The sequence below is a fragment of the Lineus longissimus genome, chromosome 3, assembly GCF_910592395.1.
Source record: "Lineus longissimus chromosome 3, tnLinLong1.2, whole genome shotgun sequence".
NCBI classification, from domain to species: domain Eukaryota; kingdom Metazoa; phylum Nemertea; class Pilidiophora; order Heteronemertea; family Lineidae; genus Lineus; species Lineus longissimus.
In genome coordinates, this window is record NC_088310.1 from 10938133 (window position 1) to 10955214 (window position 17082).

The 17082-nt window shown below is 40.0% G+C and overlaps 1 long non-coding RNA gene across 1 annotated transcript; it reads left to right on the top strand.

Annotated features, from left to right (window-relative positions):
* Positions 1-3913: 3913 nt before the first annotated feature.
* LOC135485666 (uncharacterized) lies at positions 3914-5419 on the top strand. Its single transcript, XR_010446594.1, has 3 exons — positions 3914-4106; positions 4766-4897; positions 5225-5419. It is a non-coding gene; the product is annotated as an uncharacterized LOC135485666 (long non-coding RNA).
* The last annotated feature ends 11663 nt before the right edge of the window (positions 5420-17082 follow it).

Sequence of the window (17082 nt, forward strand, 5' to 3'; positions counted from 1 at the left end):
AGACATGTAATTCATGTACGTATTCAAAATGCACCAGGGATACACCTGCATAGAGTCGGAGTGTCACGTAGTATTACGTCGTGTTTGAAATGAACATGCTGTGCTGGATTTCCTATCACCTGATTGTCGAATGAAGGTCTCTTAGTTCTGTTATTTTAGTTTGAAAATACTTAATTTAAACCAACACAATGATCCTTGTCAACATAATTATAGAAATTCGCCGAAATATCGCGCGTTTGTATGGCGAGCTGTAATTGGCCACAAGGCACTGGTGGAGTTCAATCTGCATTCATGTTACATTATTGAGCCCTCTGAAGGGCTTTAAGGATCTTAAAGCCCGCAGCACACTAGCTGCCAACTTTGGCGACAAGAAGCGTTCAGCTGACGCCTCTCGACGCCGAAGTTGGCGGCCAGTGGATCCGGTCAGAGCACACCTGCCAAGAATCGGCGTCCAGTAGCGTATTTTCCGCCACTTTAGGCTGCCATTTTGAAATCATGTGACATCAAGACGCATACTTATTGGCCATAGCCTCGCCGCCGACGCCAATTCAGGCGGCCATCCGTAGCACACCTGGCTTCTTCTTGCGTTCAAACGCGGCGACACGCGTCAAAAATCAAACATGTTAGATATTTGACGTTTAGTTGCGGCAAGTGGCGTCAAGTCGCGTTCGCCAACGCCGTTCGTATAGCAGACTAGGGATTTTTCAGGCGTTCAGGACTCTTGCGGCAAAAAACGCCTGTGAACGCCGAAGTTGGCGGCTAATGTGCTACGGGCTTAACACATAAAAAAGACCGTAATGAAAAAAGCATATACCGAGAACCTTTCCAAATCGTTCCACCCTTACTCGAGAGGAAAGAAAAATTCCGGCACTCAAAATCAAATTGTGAAAGAAATATACAGTTGATCAACTTGCTTGACCGCCATGTTTGCCGAAACATTGGCTTTCCAACGTAAATACCAATGCTGGCAGGGAGAATATGCTTGAATATCAATTGAATATCATCAAATTTCGACACTGTGCGGGTTTGGAGAATGCATTGTACTGGGCAGCTCTAAATTTCAGTTTTTTGGTAAAATATTATTTCTCCTACTTTTGGGGGTTTAGAGTGAGACAAAAGAAAATTATTTGGTCAAATTCAATCCATTATTTACCATGATTAATGACTTAGACCATGGAGCCATCCATGCAAGTATGAAAAATTCACCATGGTAGTTTTGCATACAATCACAATCCAAGGGATGGATCCTTAAGCAATCATCCCCTTTAATCGTATTACCTTGTACGCCTATGTTTATTATGCGATCTAGATTTTGACTACTAAGTTTGATCGAGCGTGCAAACGTTTTACCAACATAATAGACCGGGCTCTTTCATGTTGAAGCGATGAATATTCTGCAATTCAATTTGTTATTTATTTGTAAAAACATGCTAAATACTTTCGAAACAGATGTGAAAATTTTTCTACTGATATTTGAAGCAAATTTGCATTGATAACGTGACATACACACTAATACCATACTAAATCTAAAGAAATCACCAGAAACAAAAAAACGCTTTGATTATACGCTTGCAAAATACGTGTACATGTACATCTTGTTTATAGAACTTCAATTGTTAGATTTGATCAAATAGATTTTCGTGTGCGAAAGTATTCTGCTGACGACAGCTATTACGGGTCAAGCTTCTACTTGGCATGTCTAAAGACGTCAAGATAATTATCGTGGGTTCTTGATTACAATGCTAGAGAAGACTTCTTTATATTTACAGTAGCTGTTTCCTTTGTACAGATAGTGCTATACGATTACATTGTACAGTATCAATAACTGGTTAACTAATTTCAACACAATTATACTATCAAGAAAGATTTTTCACATTGTTTTCATCCAAGTATATTTAAAATGTTTGATCAGATGAAAGCACCTTCTCCATCCATCATGACAATAACAGATATTTTACCGGCTTTGCAACAGATGCATCATCACTTCTCTTAACCAGATGTTGATTAGATAAAAACACAGGGTAATATGCTTGAATATCAATTGAATATCATCAAATTTCGTGACTGTACGGGTTTGGAGAATGCATTGCACTGGGCAGCTCTAAATTGCGGAATTGACTACAGGAACGAAAGCCAACTCTTTGGCCTTTTTCCAATTCACTGAAACTAACCAGATTCCAAAGCAAACTGACATTGACAATGATATATGATTAAAATTTGTTACAAAACATTTGACACCAAATTTTCCACGCTTGTTATCACATCATAATTTTTTTTAAATTTTGCAATACGGGAAGAGCAAGGTGACACATGAACGAGGCCAAAAGAGGACATGTGAATCGTGAATCGTGAAACGTGAAAACCACGTTTAACAGTGACAACGAACACTCTGTATAAACCTCAGTTGTTTTGGTAAAATGGTATTGAGATCGTAAACAACCTCTTAAGTCAAATTATATTTTCACTTTCTTTGAGAAGGGTGTCGCAGCAATTTCAATGTATAATATCATTGTAAAATATTATTTCTCCTACTTTTGGGGGTTTAGAGCGAGACAAAAGAAAATTATTTGGTCAAATTCAATCCATTATTTACCATGATTAATGACTTAGACCATGGTGCCATCCATGCAAGTATGAAAGATTCACCATGGTAGTTTTACATACAATCTCAATCCAAGGGATGGATCCTTAAGCACTCATCCCCTTTAATCGTATCATGTTTATTATGCGATCTAGATTTTGACTACTAAGTTTGATCGAGCGTGCAAACGTTTACCAACATAATAGACCGGGCTCTTTCATGTTGAAGTGATGGATATTCTGCATTTAAATTTGTTATCTATTTGTTGACACATGCAAAATACTTTCGAAACAGATGTTGATTAGATAAAAACTCTTTCACCATTCAGCATACACGGCAGCCATAGGTAGTTTGAACTACACGTATCATCATTTTGTCGTACTTAAATAACTTTAATGCATTCTTGATAGTCACTTTAGTTCTGAAATCATTTCGTCCTCCGTCACAGATAAAAATAACCCTATCTCGCCATAAGTGTTTACATGGGTAGTTTTTCTGGATACGTCGTTATTGGCAGCAATTTTGTAAGTGCCTCAGTTTTACAATTCGTTGTAGACCCTTGATCGACCAGCGTCATCACACTGGATAATGGCGGCATGATTCTCTTCTGTTTGAACTGGAATTCGGCCACGGGACTAACGTCCAAACTAACGTGCGCCGCACACGATCCCTTTATGTTGTACAAAATGTTGGTACGATCTTTCGTTAAATTATAATGAAAGAAAGTATCGCGTTTCCCGCCCTAAACGATCGAATTTATTTCTTCGTCAATATACTCTATCTGGACTCACCTATCTAAGACCGTTCTTGAATATGCAAGCCAAGCCCCATGTCATAATTTTGTATCTCGTGCGCCTCGAGTTGTTGTGAGCCAATCAGAACGCTGCTTTAAAAATTGTGGATTTTTCATTAATGAGTCATTTATTTATTCTCGCCTCCAGTCTTGGCATGCTGCCAGTATACACTTTCGACACAGCGTTTTTGAACGTAGAAGACCAGAAGCGAGGTTGTTTAGATCGTGATCAAAGTGCGCTCTTGTTACAGGCCTTCTGATTGGTTAATATCAGCGGTAGCGTGCGATCTAGTGAGGAATAACAGAACCAACTTATACTGGCAAATTGCGTCAAGGGCTGGTGTAGCGGAGTCTGGGACAGCGGACCGGAATAGATCCAAGGGTGTTCACGGTCATAAAATTTTGAGGGTTGCTCAAAATCTGTGACAGTCAAACACGTGACAAAAAAGTAATGCTGAGGGTCAATTATTCAAACATTTTACACTTGAAATCTGTTTTTTAGTGTTTTCTAATGCTCTTAATATAATTTCAGAGGGGCTATACACAATTCCTAAAATTGACCTGCCGCCTATTATCAGTTCTGTAACTAGGAGGAAGTGACGTAGATAGAGGCAGCCTACATAATGACCATAACACAATGTGTACTTGGAAGAGCATTATGAAGAGGGAAAAATGGTATTAATTAGTTGAATAGGCACACTAAACATGCCAGGAACTGGAAACTGAGTGAAGGTAAAGTTTTAGTGTTGATATTGGGCTTCTTTATGCATATCATGTGAGTTAAGCCACCATAAACACAGTCATAAACAACACAACAGCAATGGACTGTGTGTTGTGTTGTACATCTGCATTGTACATGTAGTATCAAGTATGCTGCATGGCTCTGCCACTAATCATGAATATGTACATGTAGGCCTGGCATAGTATATTTTCTGTGTTGTGGTGGTAGGCCTATGGCTAATATACTATAGGCTATGTACTGTGTGCATAATGCCATTATTGTATTTAATGAAAACATGAAGCCTTATGATCATGATGCAATGGCAGGCAGCTAGCTACATGTAGGCTACTCTTTCTTGGGCCATGGTCCATGGCCATTGGCCTGCAGGGAGACTAATGATAGCCAGATATCACAGCCACAGCACATGAGGCATGAGAAGCTGACCACATTTGTCATGTCTGCATGGAAAATGTTTGGGCAAGTCAATTAGTCATAATTTTAAAAATTAACAAGACAAAATGATGTCAATTGCCTATTTCAAGTTTTATCATTAGATGATATCCAAATGCCGTCATATCACATGCAACATACATCCATGGCATAGTATTTTTGTTAGTAATTCTTTTCACAAAGTACCTGTTTCACTCAAAATGATACGATCATGTTTCAGTTTGGAACAACCGCTGTCTAACGTTACAAACAAGTGACCACGAATAAACCAGATTTGCCGAAATGAATATGGATAATACATCAACAAACTCAAGATCACAGCTATTCCAATCCAGCAGGAAATGTTATGAAGGTACATTTGTAATACAGTCAATATTCAGCAGTATACTACCCAAACTACTAGTACTATATCTGTACTATTTACTTATAATATTGTCAAGATATCAAATGCATTTCAAAGAGCGCTGATTGTATATATCAATATCTTTGAAATGCATTTTATTGAGAGGAGCTAAATGAAATACTGAGTCCTCTTGGCGTAAATTACAGAAACAAACCATGTAATCTAATGTTTCTTTGAACAAGTAAGTTCACACAATTTCTTGTTTTGCCAAGAATCTTAACAGTTTGACGAAAATTATTAAGATTGTTATTAACTGGGGATTATTCTTGTCTTCAGCAACCTCCCAAGAGTCGCAGATACTGCTGTGTACCTCACTGCACCAGTCGTGGTTACAACAAAGATGATCAGCATGGTGAAAAATTGCACCACTTCAGATTTCCAGATTTTTTGGTGCAAATACTAGTTGTACAACTGTATCGATGCTTTCTCTTTTTCTGTATCTATTATCCTTGAAAATACATACTCATTGGCATCAAAATAGTTTTGTAACTTTTTTACCTAAAACTAATCCATTACTTCCATTTGGAACTGTAGCTCCTCTGATGAGTCGAACTCTATCAAGTCCTCTGACATCACGGTTGTCATCCATGACAAGCATTCCCTGTCATGACAAGACATTGGACGTCGACATTTGTAGCACTTCTGGCAATCAGACTCTGGTGACATGGTCCCATCATTCATGATCTTACGAAAAAGGATCACCAGCATCATCCAGCAATGAGGGATCAATGCACTCACAATCAGATTCAGCTACTGGCATGACTGGTATTATGTCGCTGCATGCAGGGCTTACGGATGGTACTGGTGGTGCATCAGGCCTAGGGGTACTTGTCCTTGGTGGCGGTGGAATCCCACGGTCAATCCCGATTGGTGATGATGGTGGCAGTGTGGTGTCATCACTGTGGACACTTGAGTCCATCTTCTAGCCTGCAATTAAGATAAACGTGTATTTAGTTTGTTGCAGCATTGGTGTTTGGAATGTTGCACTTTCGTGACTTTTTTTAAATTATGCAATAATTGAACATTGCAACTAAAAGGTCCAAGACTCCCAGGCCTACACTCCGGCAATGCAAATAAAACTAGGCCTAGGTTCACAAAAAACCCCACCATAACCAAGCAAAATCATAGTGGGTTTGGGTAACACAAAGTCAAAGGCATCTCCTACATATTTCTGGCCCAAACTGATAAGGCCTAGCCAGCCTAGAATAGAAACAACTACAGAGGCCTTCTAGAATTGAATTGGATTAAATTCATCATGTCCATGTCAGAATCCAATGCATGCAATGCATGACTTCAGCCAGGTTCCTCATCACATGGCCCAAACATCATCAGACTGTTTTATTGCCCTCATTATTTAATTGGTCAATTATTATCACTTATCATGTTCACTGACATGAAACCCATTAATTCCCCTACTTACTGTGGCAAGACATACACAATAGAGTTATTTGGATCAATTTCAGTGATAGCTATTGTTCAATTCAATACTCTAAACGCTCTACACAATGCAGGTTGCTGACCTACCTGCCTCACTCTGCGTCACTTCCTGTGGTTCTGCCACTAGATGGCAGTGTATTTTAGGAATTGTGTATAGGAAATTAATTTGATAGATTTGGAATCCACAACAACTGTACGGAGTGCTTAAAATCTGAAATTATGAAATTTCAGAATATGTGGCAAGGGAAACATAACCGACTGTTAAATCGCAATGGATGGACCCAATTAATAGTTTAATACGTGTACCTCAAAATGTTAAGCATAGCTGCCTCTGATAAAACCGTAAAGCCTGGTCTACACTAGCAAACATTCGCCAACAATTGTTGGCCAAAATGAGCCAACATCATGTTGGCGAATGTTTGGGGACCCGTCCACACTATCAAACACAGGAAAACATTGCCAAACAAGTTTGACTAAGTTTGGCCGTGTTTGGCATGAATTTGAGGGCAATTTGGAGGGAAAATCAGTCATTTCTCTTCATTTTTTCTCTAAAACAATGGAGAACCACAGGAAGAAAGCATGCCTAGGTGCTTCAGCAGCAATTCTTTCAGTTGTGATTAACCCCCGTCGCCGCCGCAACTGACAAAAGCCATACTTGTGGAAAAAGCATGCATGGGGCCTATCACTGCCTCCTTCAAGAGTTAATGGCCTCAGACTTCAAAAGCCTCAATAATTTCCTGCGGATGGATGAATCTTTTCGTATTCCGAAATTTGAGACAAGACCACTAATGAATATTCATAGGTTGGAGGGTCGAGGCCTATCAATTAGACGAGTACATGTTTTTAACTCTCAAGTACATATTGGGAGAGGTATTGAAAAAATATTTGTTGTGGCAAGGATTTTGTTCTTTTTATCAAAAGTTAAGGTATCAAAGCTGCATCCTACCTTGAGTTTTTTTCATGGGGAGCGATTTTGTATGAAATTGGCATAGTTCAGAAATGGGTGTGGTCGCCCATCATCCATAATCCGGGACCCTCTTTCTCCTTGCAGAGTAGCCCAAGGAACTTACCCATATTTATTGTTAAGAGACACCTCCTTATTGAAAACGGCCAGAAATTTCATGGGCAGGCCATTCTGCCCTTAGTTACGGTCAAATATATGGGCTGCACAATTCACACTTTTGGGTAATTCAGGTGACGCTAACGTCAATTAAACAGAAGCATGTGCCCATAATTTTTATTATTGAAAATGGTACACCTTGGCCATGGTTGTGCCCTACAAATGTTGAAACCATGGAATGACAGCTCTGTTCATCAAAAAGAAATGCAATCGAAATGCTAAGGTTGTAAAATGACCAAAACGTTCGTGTGGCCAACTTCGTAGGGGAGATTGTTGTACATTTAACATATTTACAGTACCGGTATTTTTCGTTTCAATCGTTTCGTTCGCGTCACCGCGATACTCAGAGGTCCCAGTACAGACAACTGGAGTTACGGGCATCATTGATCCCCTCCTTTCGGTCCGGCGTACCGGCAAACTTCTGGTAATCCCGCGGAATTTTCCGTATGGCTGATCAGACCATCTCAAATCTTGGGTTCCCATTTCACCTCCCCGAGAAATCGACCTGTTCGTGACATCAGAGGAGAGCTCTCTTGCTCTGTACTCCATGTATGTCCGCTGGACAGTCGCCGATTCCCTGGTGAGTAACTTAGTTTCATCTTTCGTGTGTTTCTGAGGCTCTTCTTGTTCGTCCTCATCGCTGATATTCTTCTCATCTTTACTTACATTGGCATCACGTCTTCCAGTTGTCCCTTTGTTAGGTTTTTCACATCCTATATGATAGGACTGAACACTATTCAGTGTTGACATTAAGGCAATGGTCTTTCCAGCTTCCAACACGATTGAATCTTCTGACATGTTGATAACTGGTATCGGGACTAATTTCGCTTCTGCATCGACGATGGATCGTCCAATCATTGGCTGGCTTTGATTGGGATGCTGTTTTCATGGTCTGGACTGGTTCGGTTGCAGCCCATTTTCCTCTCTGACCAGAGCCTTTCTTTGTTGTTAAAACCACCTGTCTACTCAACGGTGGCACGACGGTTGTACACGTCATTAATAGTCGGCAACATTTCCCGTCTCTAGGTCGTTCTCTGTATTGTTGTACATTGCCGCAGATGATCTGTTCTCCACGGCACATCAGTGTCTTTGAGGCAGGATATAATTCACAATCAAAATATCGAATAAAGTCAATACCAAGAAGACCCTCAGTGGAAATGTCGGCGACTATTACAGTAAATGGAGTCTCCGAATTCCGTAAGATTCCAATTTTCACATCGCATTGTCCATACACATATAATGGACTGTCGTCAGCTGTCAAAAGGTTTAAATCGGACTCTTCTAAACGTGGTCTTAGTTTAAGATCCATGGCTTGATATCTCTCATTTCATTAATATCTGGTGTTTTTGGTAAAAAGTCGTTTCTTTCTTGTTTATCGTTGTTTGAAGGAGGATCGGACTTCACTGACGAAAGAGGTGAAGTGAGACTCGTACTAGAAATGTTTATGACCGGCGGGCGCCCCTTGTCGCCGGCCTCTGATCGTTTCCCTGGTAACGGGGTTCAGTGCACTCGGAGCTAGAATGTCCCACTTGGGAGCAATTGAAACAGGTAATGTCACTCTTGGGTCTCTTCCTCTTTTGGTTTTGGTTGATTGTCAACTGCGTCATAGCTTCTTGTATATCTTCTGCAAATGTTCTGTATTAGTCTTCAAAAGTCGAGGCATAGATGTTTCTTCATTTTCAACATTCACATTGCGAACTGAAGACTTTGTTTTCCCTTCTGTCTCTCCTGCCCACTTGCAATAGCCAGCATTCTCTTCAGCTAGGCCGACGGCTTCCTCCAGGTTAGATGGTCTCCCTTGTAGAATCATGACTTTCAGGTGCGAGTCAGGAATCGCGGCTATAAAGTCAGCTTTCGCCAAGCGCTCCCTAGTTTCGTATGGACTGGTGTCATAGGCCAATGCGCTGGGTCTCTTGTTAGCACGACCAAGTTCTCTGAAGCTTTCGTCGGGTCGTTTCTTTCTGTTCCGGATTTCTGCTATATGGAGTTCGGCTTGACGCACTGGGCCGAACTGGCACTCCAAAGTGTGCACCAAGTTATCATAATGCTCTAGTTCATGGTCGGGGAGTCCATAGGTGACTTCTAAGACAGGGCCTCTCAGTAGGGAGAACAATTGGTTAGCTTTCTCTTCATCCCATCGGTTAATACTGGCGATCCTTTCGAACATACGATGCCACACTCTCCACGGTTGTTGTTTGTCTCCGCTAAAGTTATCGATCTTAATTGGCCTCTCCCAGGCCTTGTGTTGCAAAGGACTAGGACCAGGACCATCGCCTGCCGCGCGACGAAACGGTGGAGTAGGTCGGTGACTAGGAAACGTTATCTCCTCGTCGTCGCTTTCTGGGAGACCAGGGGTAAGACTATCGCCTTCAGCCATGATAATTACCTTAAATTTCTATTGCTCTGTTACCACCAAAATCAGTACGTCGTCGGGGTAGTATATCACGATTATCTCTGGAATCTCTTGCATGGATCTGTAGGAAAAATTGTAGAATTATTCTTTCTTCATCTTGTCATCATCACGAACGTCGTCCTCAACCGCTCGAACCATCTTGGATATTTTCTGAAAAACGTGACTAAGTAAAAAGGCATGGACAGTGACTTGGCATGGACAGAGTCGCGCCAGTTCAACTTGGGGGTCGTCCTTCCTTCTTGGTGAGTGGCAGGGTGAAAATTGGCATGGACAGGGTCGCGCCAAAGAGATCGCGAAATAAGGAAATGCAAGCTCAGTACCATAAGGATGTTCACCAACTATCCCCTTCGTAACGACAAGTGACTAAATCCGTGACTAGTGACCTTATGTTAGTCCGTCAGGGCACGCCACAAAGCTTGTAGGTAATAATATCAACGAAGTCAAATGTATAAAATATCCCGAGATTTGTTTAATAGGTGCTCATGCGCACAATCGATATCATTCATGAAAATGAAGTATGATATATAAATATGTATATAATTTTGATTTCGACGACAGCAGAACTGATGAAGAGGCGACGTTTAAGTTCAGTTTCCAGTTAAACTAAAAGATAGTGATATTAGGATTAACTTCTAGTCAGTATCTTAATCTTAAGACAGGACGGTTCTTTGATAAATCAACGTATCAGCCATCCAGGCTAAGTGAAGCGAGGAGTGGTCTGATTACGAAGCACTTGTAGGAATTTAGATGTAAATGAATTTTGAACGGATTTAAATATTTGACTGTACGTGGTCTAAAATGCATTAGGATCTGCCCGCGCTGACATAATGGGAAGCATGGGGCAGACAAGCGCACAGTAACACATAGGAATAGAAAAAGGAATTCCGAAATTGAGTGCCAATTCCGTAATTCAGACTAAAATTCCATGTATTATGTACATTCCTAATACAAAAGCATGGACCTACTCGCAGGCAAGCCTACGAGGGTCTCGCTTAAATTTTTAGGATTTTAACCTTACAAGTGGAGTCCAAAATTGAAACTGCCAAACTGTTCAGAAATGACGCCTTTTATACATTTTAGACTTCAAAAACATGACGTCACAACAGCGATTGACCAATAGGAAACGTCGAAATTTGGATTATGATGACGTATAATTCCGTCTAAAAATGTCTAACATTTACATTTCAAACTCACAAATAATTCTTTTACAAGTTGTCGCAAAGAAATCATACACACGTGATAGAGTAAGGGTATATCTATCTTGACGAGGAAGTTTATAGAAATCCGCTCACAAAGAATTATTTGTCAGACGAATGAAAAAGCCGAATTTTCCCGACAAAATAATTTTAACGTTAATTCCCTTTAAAGAGGGCGGAAGACCGAGACCAGATTTGGCATTTTGATCGACAAATAATTTTTTTACAAGACAAGACTTAACAATTGTACATACGGTATAGAATAGGAACTTATCTACCGGGGAGAGGAAGTTTACGGAAATTCCTCCACAAACAATTATTTGAGAACCAATTTCTCACAGAAATTTGAAAGAAACATTTACCAAAAAGGCGGTCTTGCGCCTTCATTCATGCAAAACGGGACCACCGTCACGCAAAGTATTTCTAACTAGAAATAATTCTTTTAGCGACTTTCTGCTAAAAATGACGTAGACGACCAAAATAGATGATTCAACTACAAGTTGTGAAAGATTCATCCAAAATCCTACATAAAGAATTATTTACAAACAGAATTTGTACTGATAATTGACTCGTAAACAATACGACAAAAACGGGTTACGCGGTTTCGCTAAACTCAGACGACGTTTACATCAAGTTTACAATTTGTTGCAGAAAATAATTCTCTTACCGATTCACTACTCGAATTTACATACCTAAGATAGAATAAGGTTTCATCTTTAAAAGGATGAAATTCCAAGAAGAAATGTTGGTTCAGAATTATTCTAGAGGGAAATTAGTATCGAAATTCGGCCCAAAAAAATTGGTATAATTTTGTGCATAAAGACAGGGTGCGGAATGGCCGAACTCCGAAATCAAAGTCGCAATAAAACGCTTCCAGAACCAACACGGGGTCGTTTCCTTCTGAATTTTAACTCAAAGCGTGAGAAACGTGGATAAAAATACATGGATATAGGTTTTAGAGAGTTTAGACGGTTATATATTCGTCACACGACGACTCGGGGACGGTGTTACAGTAGAAAAATGTGGTTGTAAACCACGTGATGACGGACCGAAAATAGCAGACGACAGAAATCGCAATACGAATTCAAAGGTTTCGCAAATAATTCTGACATGAATATCAAGAATGTGATTGCTCGATTAAATGGAACATATATCTAATTTTGAGATTCTAAAGTTTTAAAACAATTCACAAAGTTAAAAGTACCATGTGAACTCGGAATCTGGGTGCGAAACCCGGTGTCGTCACCCAAAGGGCATACGCCATGTACGAACACGAGATGAAAATCGCTCCGTATGAAAGTTCACAAACGGGTCAAAATGTGTCGATTTTTACGGATGAAAATGTCACAAGAGAGGTACGATTTGCGAAAGGTGTTACCCAAGATCACTTTTACCAAGCTACATGAAAGTTGACAGAGGTGAGAGTCAGTTCTGAGTGATTTTCTAGAATAGTAAAAATAACAGGGAGACGTCAGCGCCATGTTGGCTGTTCGACGGAACCTGTGAAGAAGTTATCCCAAATGAAACTTGAATAAAATGCGGCAATTGTGGTCTAACACCACGACTTAATCGTGAAACGATATAAAAATGCCGAGAGATTATGAATTTTGAGGGATGAGATAAATGGAACTTGATAGATTGATGAAAGTACACTCCGAAGTCGACTCTGACATCTGTCAAAACGCATGCAGAATAACATGTATAAACACAGTACACCAAGTACACGGTAAACTACACACAGGGTGTACACGAAACTTGAAAGTGCAAAACACTACAATGCATAGGGAATTGAAATAGGGGAGGGGCTGTGATTTTGACTTAAATTGCGGTAAATACGAATCTGACATACAAGGTTCCAGTCAGATTGCATTACAAGACACATAGCTAGAAGTATTCCACAAAATTTACTTAAATAGGTGATCTATTCTACTGAGTCGAAAATCGGAGGGGGCCATAAAATATGATAAAGTAGCAGGTAGATACCTAAGTTTCTCTACACAGGTTTCAAGGAAAGATGGAAGAGGGCCAGGGTGTTTAATGGAGGGTCCACTAAAGATGGGTAAACAAAAAGATGGGGAAATATGGAAATTTACCTGACAGGAATTCCACACTCCAATAAAGCTGAAATCTTGGGAATATAATCCTTAGAGTTAAATCAACCTCGTCTGAAGTCGGGAGTTTGTATCAAATGTATAGTTTCGGAGCTAGCGCAGCTAGAAAAGCCCCCATAACCCAATTTCTCAGGAATTTACACTACGGGCTATGAGTGAAGCATTACAGATTTACCAACATTTTCAACCTATAGATGGACCCATCGAATTTCCATCCAAATCACTCCAAATTTTGCCAGTAAATACCTAGACATATATAGAATTGTGTCAGAAGTCGGGAGTTGGGATTATTTTAACACCCCGCCCAAAAAGCCAACCTTATTGATATTTCCTATGCATTTTCCATTAGGCTTGCCAGGACCAATAAAGCAGGTGCACTAATTGGCTTGATTAGCTAGGTCCGCAATAGCTGGTAATGAATCCAATTGATCCAATTCGCGACCTCAGTGCGATGCACTTTGCACAGTCATTCACGTTGTCGGGTACGTTTGGTGCAATAAGGAGTTTTCCCAAAGCCTGCGAAATGTACACGTGAATCAGGAGGTCGAGCAATGAGATTGGCGTCCACATTTGTGTTTCGGGGGATTTTCGAACACAACCTATTATGAAGAGATGTCGGCCGTGGGCTAAATCCAAAGAAATGTCATTCGTGGCATCATTTTGGTGACAAAGTAACTATATATTATAATTATGATCTTCTCATGATGAGTTGTGTGATAACATCGCATGATTATAAAAATCCCACGCAAATAGTTGCACGATTATACCGAGAATACGGACTTTAAACCACACGAATAATCAATGTTCAGTGCACTTACTTTAGTTCGTCATTTTACTTCTAGGTGGCAGAACCTGCTTCCTTTAGCTATGTTTAGTCATGAACTAAATTGTCCCTTCATTTAGGAGATGTTGAAATAACTATCTGGTAACCAATATCAATAGATCTGGTTAAGGAGCAACTATTTTTGTCAGAATGTAAGCGTTTTGTTTTCCATAAACCTATATTTTATGATAAAAATACTGGTTTTTCAACACAAAACCTACATTTTATCACCTAAAATGTAAGTTTTTGCACCGAATCGTACATTTATTGAATAAAACTTGGTTTTATAGGAGAAAATATAGGTTGTTTTAAAAAAACAATACTTCTTTCAAATAATTTAGTTGATCAGCAATAAAACCAAGTTGCATTGAAGAAACATAGGTTGTTTGAATAACTAGACACTCCGCTTGCCATAACTGCTTACCATAGATGGCATGTTATGGAAAATACAAGTTTTATTGAAGAAATATATGTTGTTTTAAATACTGGACACTCTGCTTGCCATACACATGCCGTTTATCCAGTTACTCAAAAAAACTTTATTTTTACAACAAAACCAGGTTTATCTGCAAAATTGGGCTAATTGACAAACACGTACTTCAAGTGCTGTGGAGGTTTCTTATCATTTTTTTAGACTCTTTCTCGTTTGTCGATGGTTCTCGAGTGCTGTATTAGAAAGGCAACGTTGTGTTGCTCCTGATACGGAAAGAAAGTTGTTTGGAATGCAGGAAAGGATGAGAAATTGGCCCAAACTTGAAGGGAAGCGGGCAATTCTTCCACCGCCACTGCCACCGCCATTTTTTTCTCCAACTGGCGTCATTGATGACGCGGTTATGTTAATTCGCCTCTGCTGTGCATGCAACCAACTTGTTCCTGCGTACACAGCAGTCTACTATGTACATTAAAAACTCTATATTTTTACAATAAAACTAGGTTTATTTGCAAAATAACTAACTTTTTTTCTATAAAACTAATTTTAAAAAAAAACTATTTCTTTCAAATAAAATCAGTTTATCAGCCATAAAACAAAGTTTCATAGAAGAAATATAGGTTGTTTGAATAACTAAACACTCCGCGTGCCATAACTGCTTACCATAGATGGCATGTTATGGAAAATACGGGGCTGCTCTCTTATTAGGCGGCAGTTATTCCTATCCAACCAAAGCAATACTAACGCAGTGAACATGTAAATGCAGAAGTGAAATACAATTTTGTATACAAAACACAGTTTTATTCCTTTTGTTTGATACACGTACTAGTCCATTTCAACCTGCCTGAACCACAGATATAATGCCAGCTATTATAATTATCGTAGTTTTTATAATTAATAAGTGATGTGGATAAAATTACTCCGATTTCGACAACAAGTTTCAAATGTCAAAGTATTTTTACGAAATAACCTTCATGATTGGCAGTGCTTTTAGCTTCTAAGGCGCTAATGGTAACAGCTTATGTCGAGTTTTACAATGGTCGCTTGGATATCATCTTGAATAAAATGCTTAAAACAACGACTTCTACATTCGAGTGGGTTTCATTTAAAACGACCCTGTGACCAATTAATGACAGCAGGTCGCCACATACAGTCAGCCTGTGGTTCAGGAATAGACGACATTGCTAAATATCGTTACTCGTCACAGATTCTCTACGGGATTTAGTCGCAATCAACTTGAAACTTCTTCATTGATCGCGAAGTAACCAGCAATTTACTGCAGTTCCCACAGCACCATTGAAAACGATGGCAATCGCCTCGGCCTACTCTGAGGCAGTTGGAGACGAAGTCGAAAACGAGCTGTTTGTGCTCCAGGTCGTCTACCTCATAGCGACGAAATACTCTTGGATCGTTATTGTGTTGGTGGGTCTCTTCGGAAACGGGATGTCTTTTATCATAACACTGCAGAGGGACAACAAACGAATTTCGACCTGTAATTACATGACGGCTCTCGCTTTGGCGGATTCGACAGTCCTCATTGAGCTAGCTTGGGGAATGGTTTGGTTATTCTGGGAAACTGATCATCTTCCCTCCGAGTTTGCTATGCAGTGAGTATGTCATACATGTCAATGCATGTGAAAATTAATACCCTTCTCAAATGTACCATATTTCGCATCTATACTATAATGCGCGTTGTGGCTGCTAAATAGGAGGCGATTTTTGTTTCTTGGGCCTCGAAAATGCGTCGAATTCTTGCAACTTTTGGTTTCGTAGGTGTGGATCATAAGTAAGAGTGTCACTGAGGGTGTCATACGTCGAATATCTTGGTGGTTTTGGAATAAAAAACAACTTTGTGGAGATGCCGTCAACTGGAGAGCTCCAAGTAATCTCTTCGCCGAGAAGTCCATCAGTTATCTCTCTGCATTATTACCGTCACGAAAATTGCCGAGCCACCTCCCACCTCCGCTATCAACCAATCAGATGTCCTGTTCAAATGGTCCCTTCCATGCGCGCATCATCCACCAATCACAATCGACGTCACTGACGCCAGCATGCAAGATGGCGGCGCCCATATCTGAAGGAAAAATGCTGCTTTTCCACCTCGAGACGGCCATTTATTCACAAATAGCTCATCTTAGGACACAATGTACACAACGGGAGACAACATTTACGCACACACCGGTAACTTAAACCATTCAGGCGCTAATCGCTGGCTGATATCGAGTACATCACCAGTCTACACCATCTTGGTTTTCCGAGAATTGGTTTAGCATTGTGGACGCCTGTACATCATGTACATGGTTACATAGTTCCGTTTTCAAGAAGTATTACACTCATGAAAAAAAGTGTTACTCACAAACCAGCACCCCATTTACACCAAACCCACAACATACCAGCACCCACACAATCCGATTTTTATACCTCGAACAGCCCGCGCCTCGGGTATATTATGCTAGTCTTATGAATGGCATGTTCATATATGCAGCATTCTCTATCGCTTTCTGAACTGAATATCAGTCCAAATTTATTTGAAAATTCAATACTTCACAGACAACATCAGCTTTATTAGCTACCAAATTTTGATCCATCAGGTGAGTAGACCAG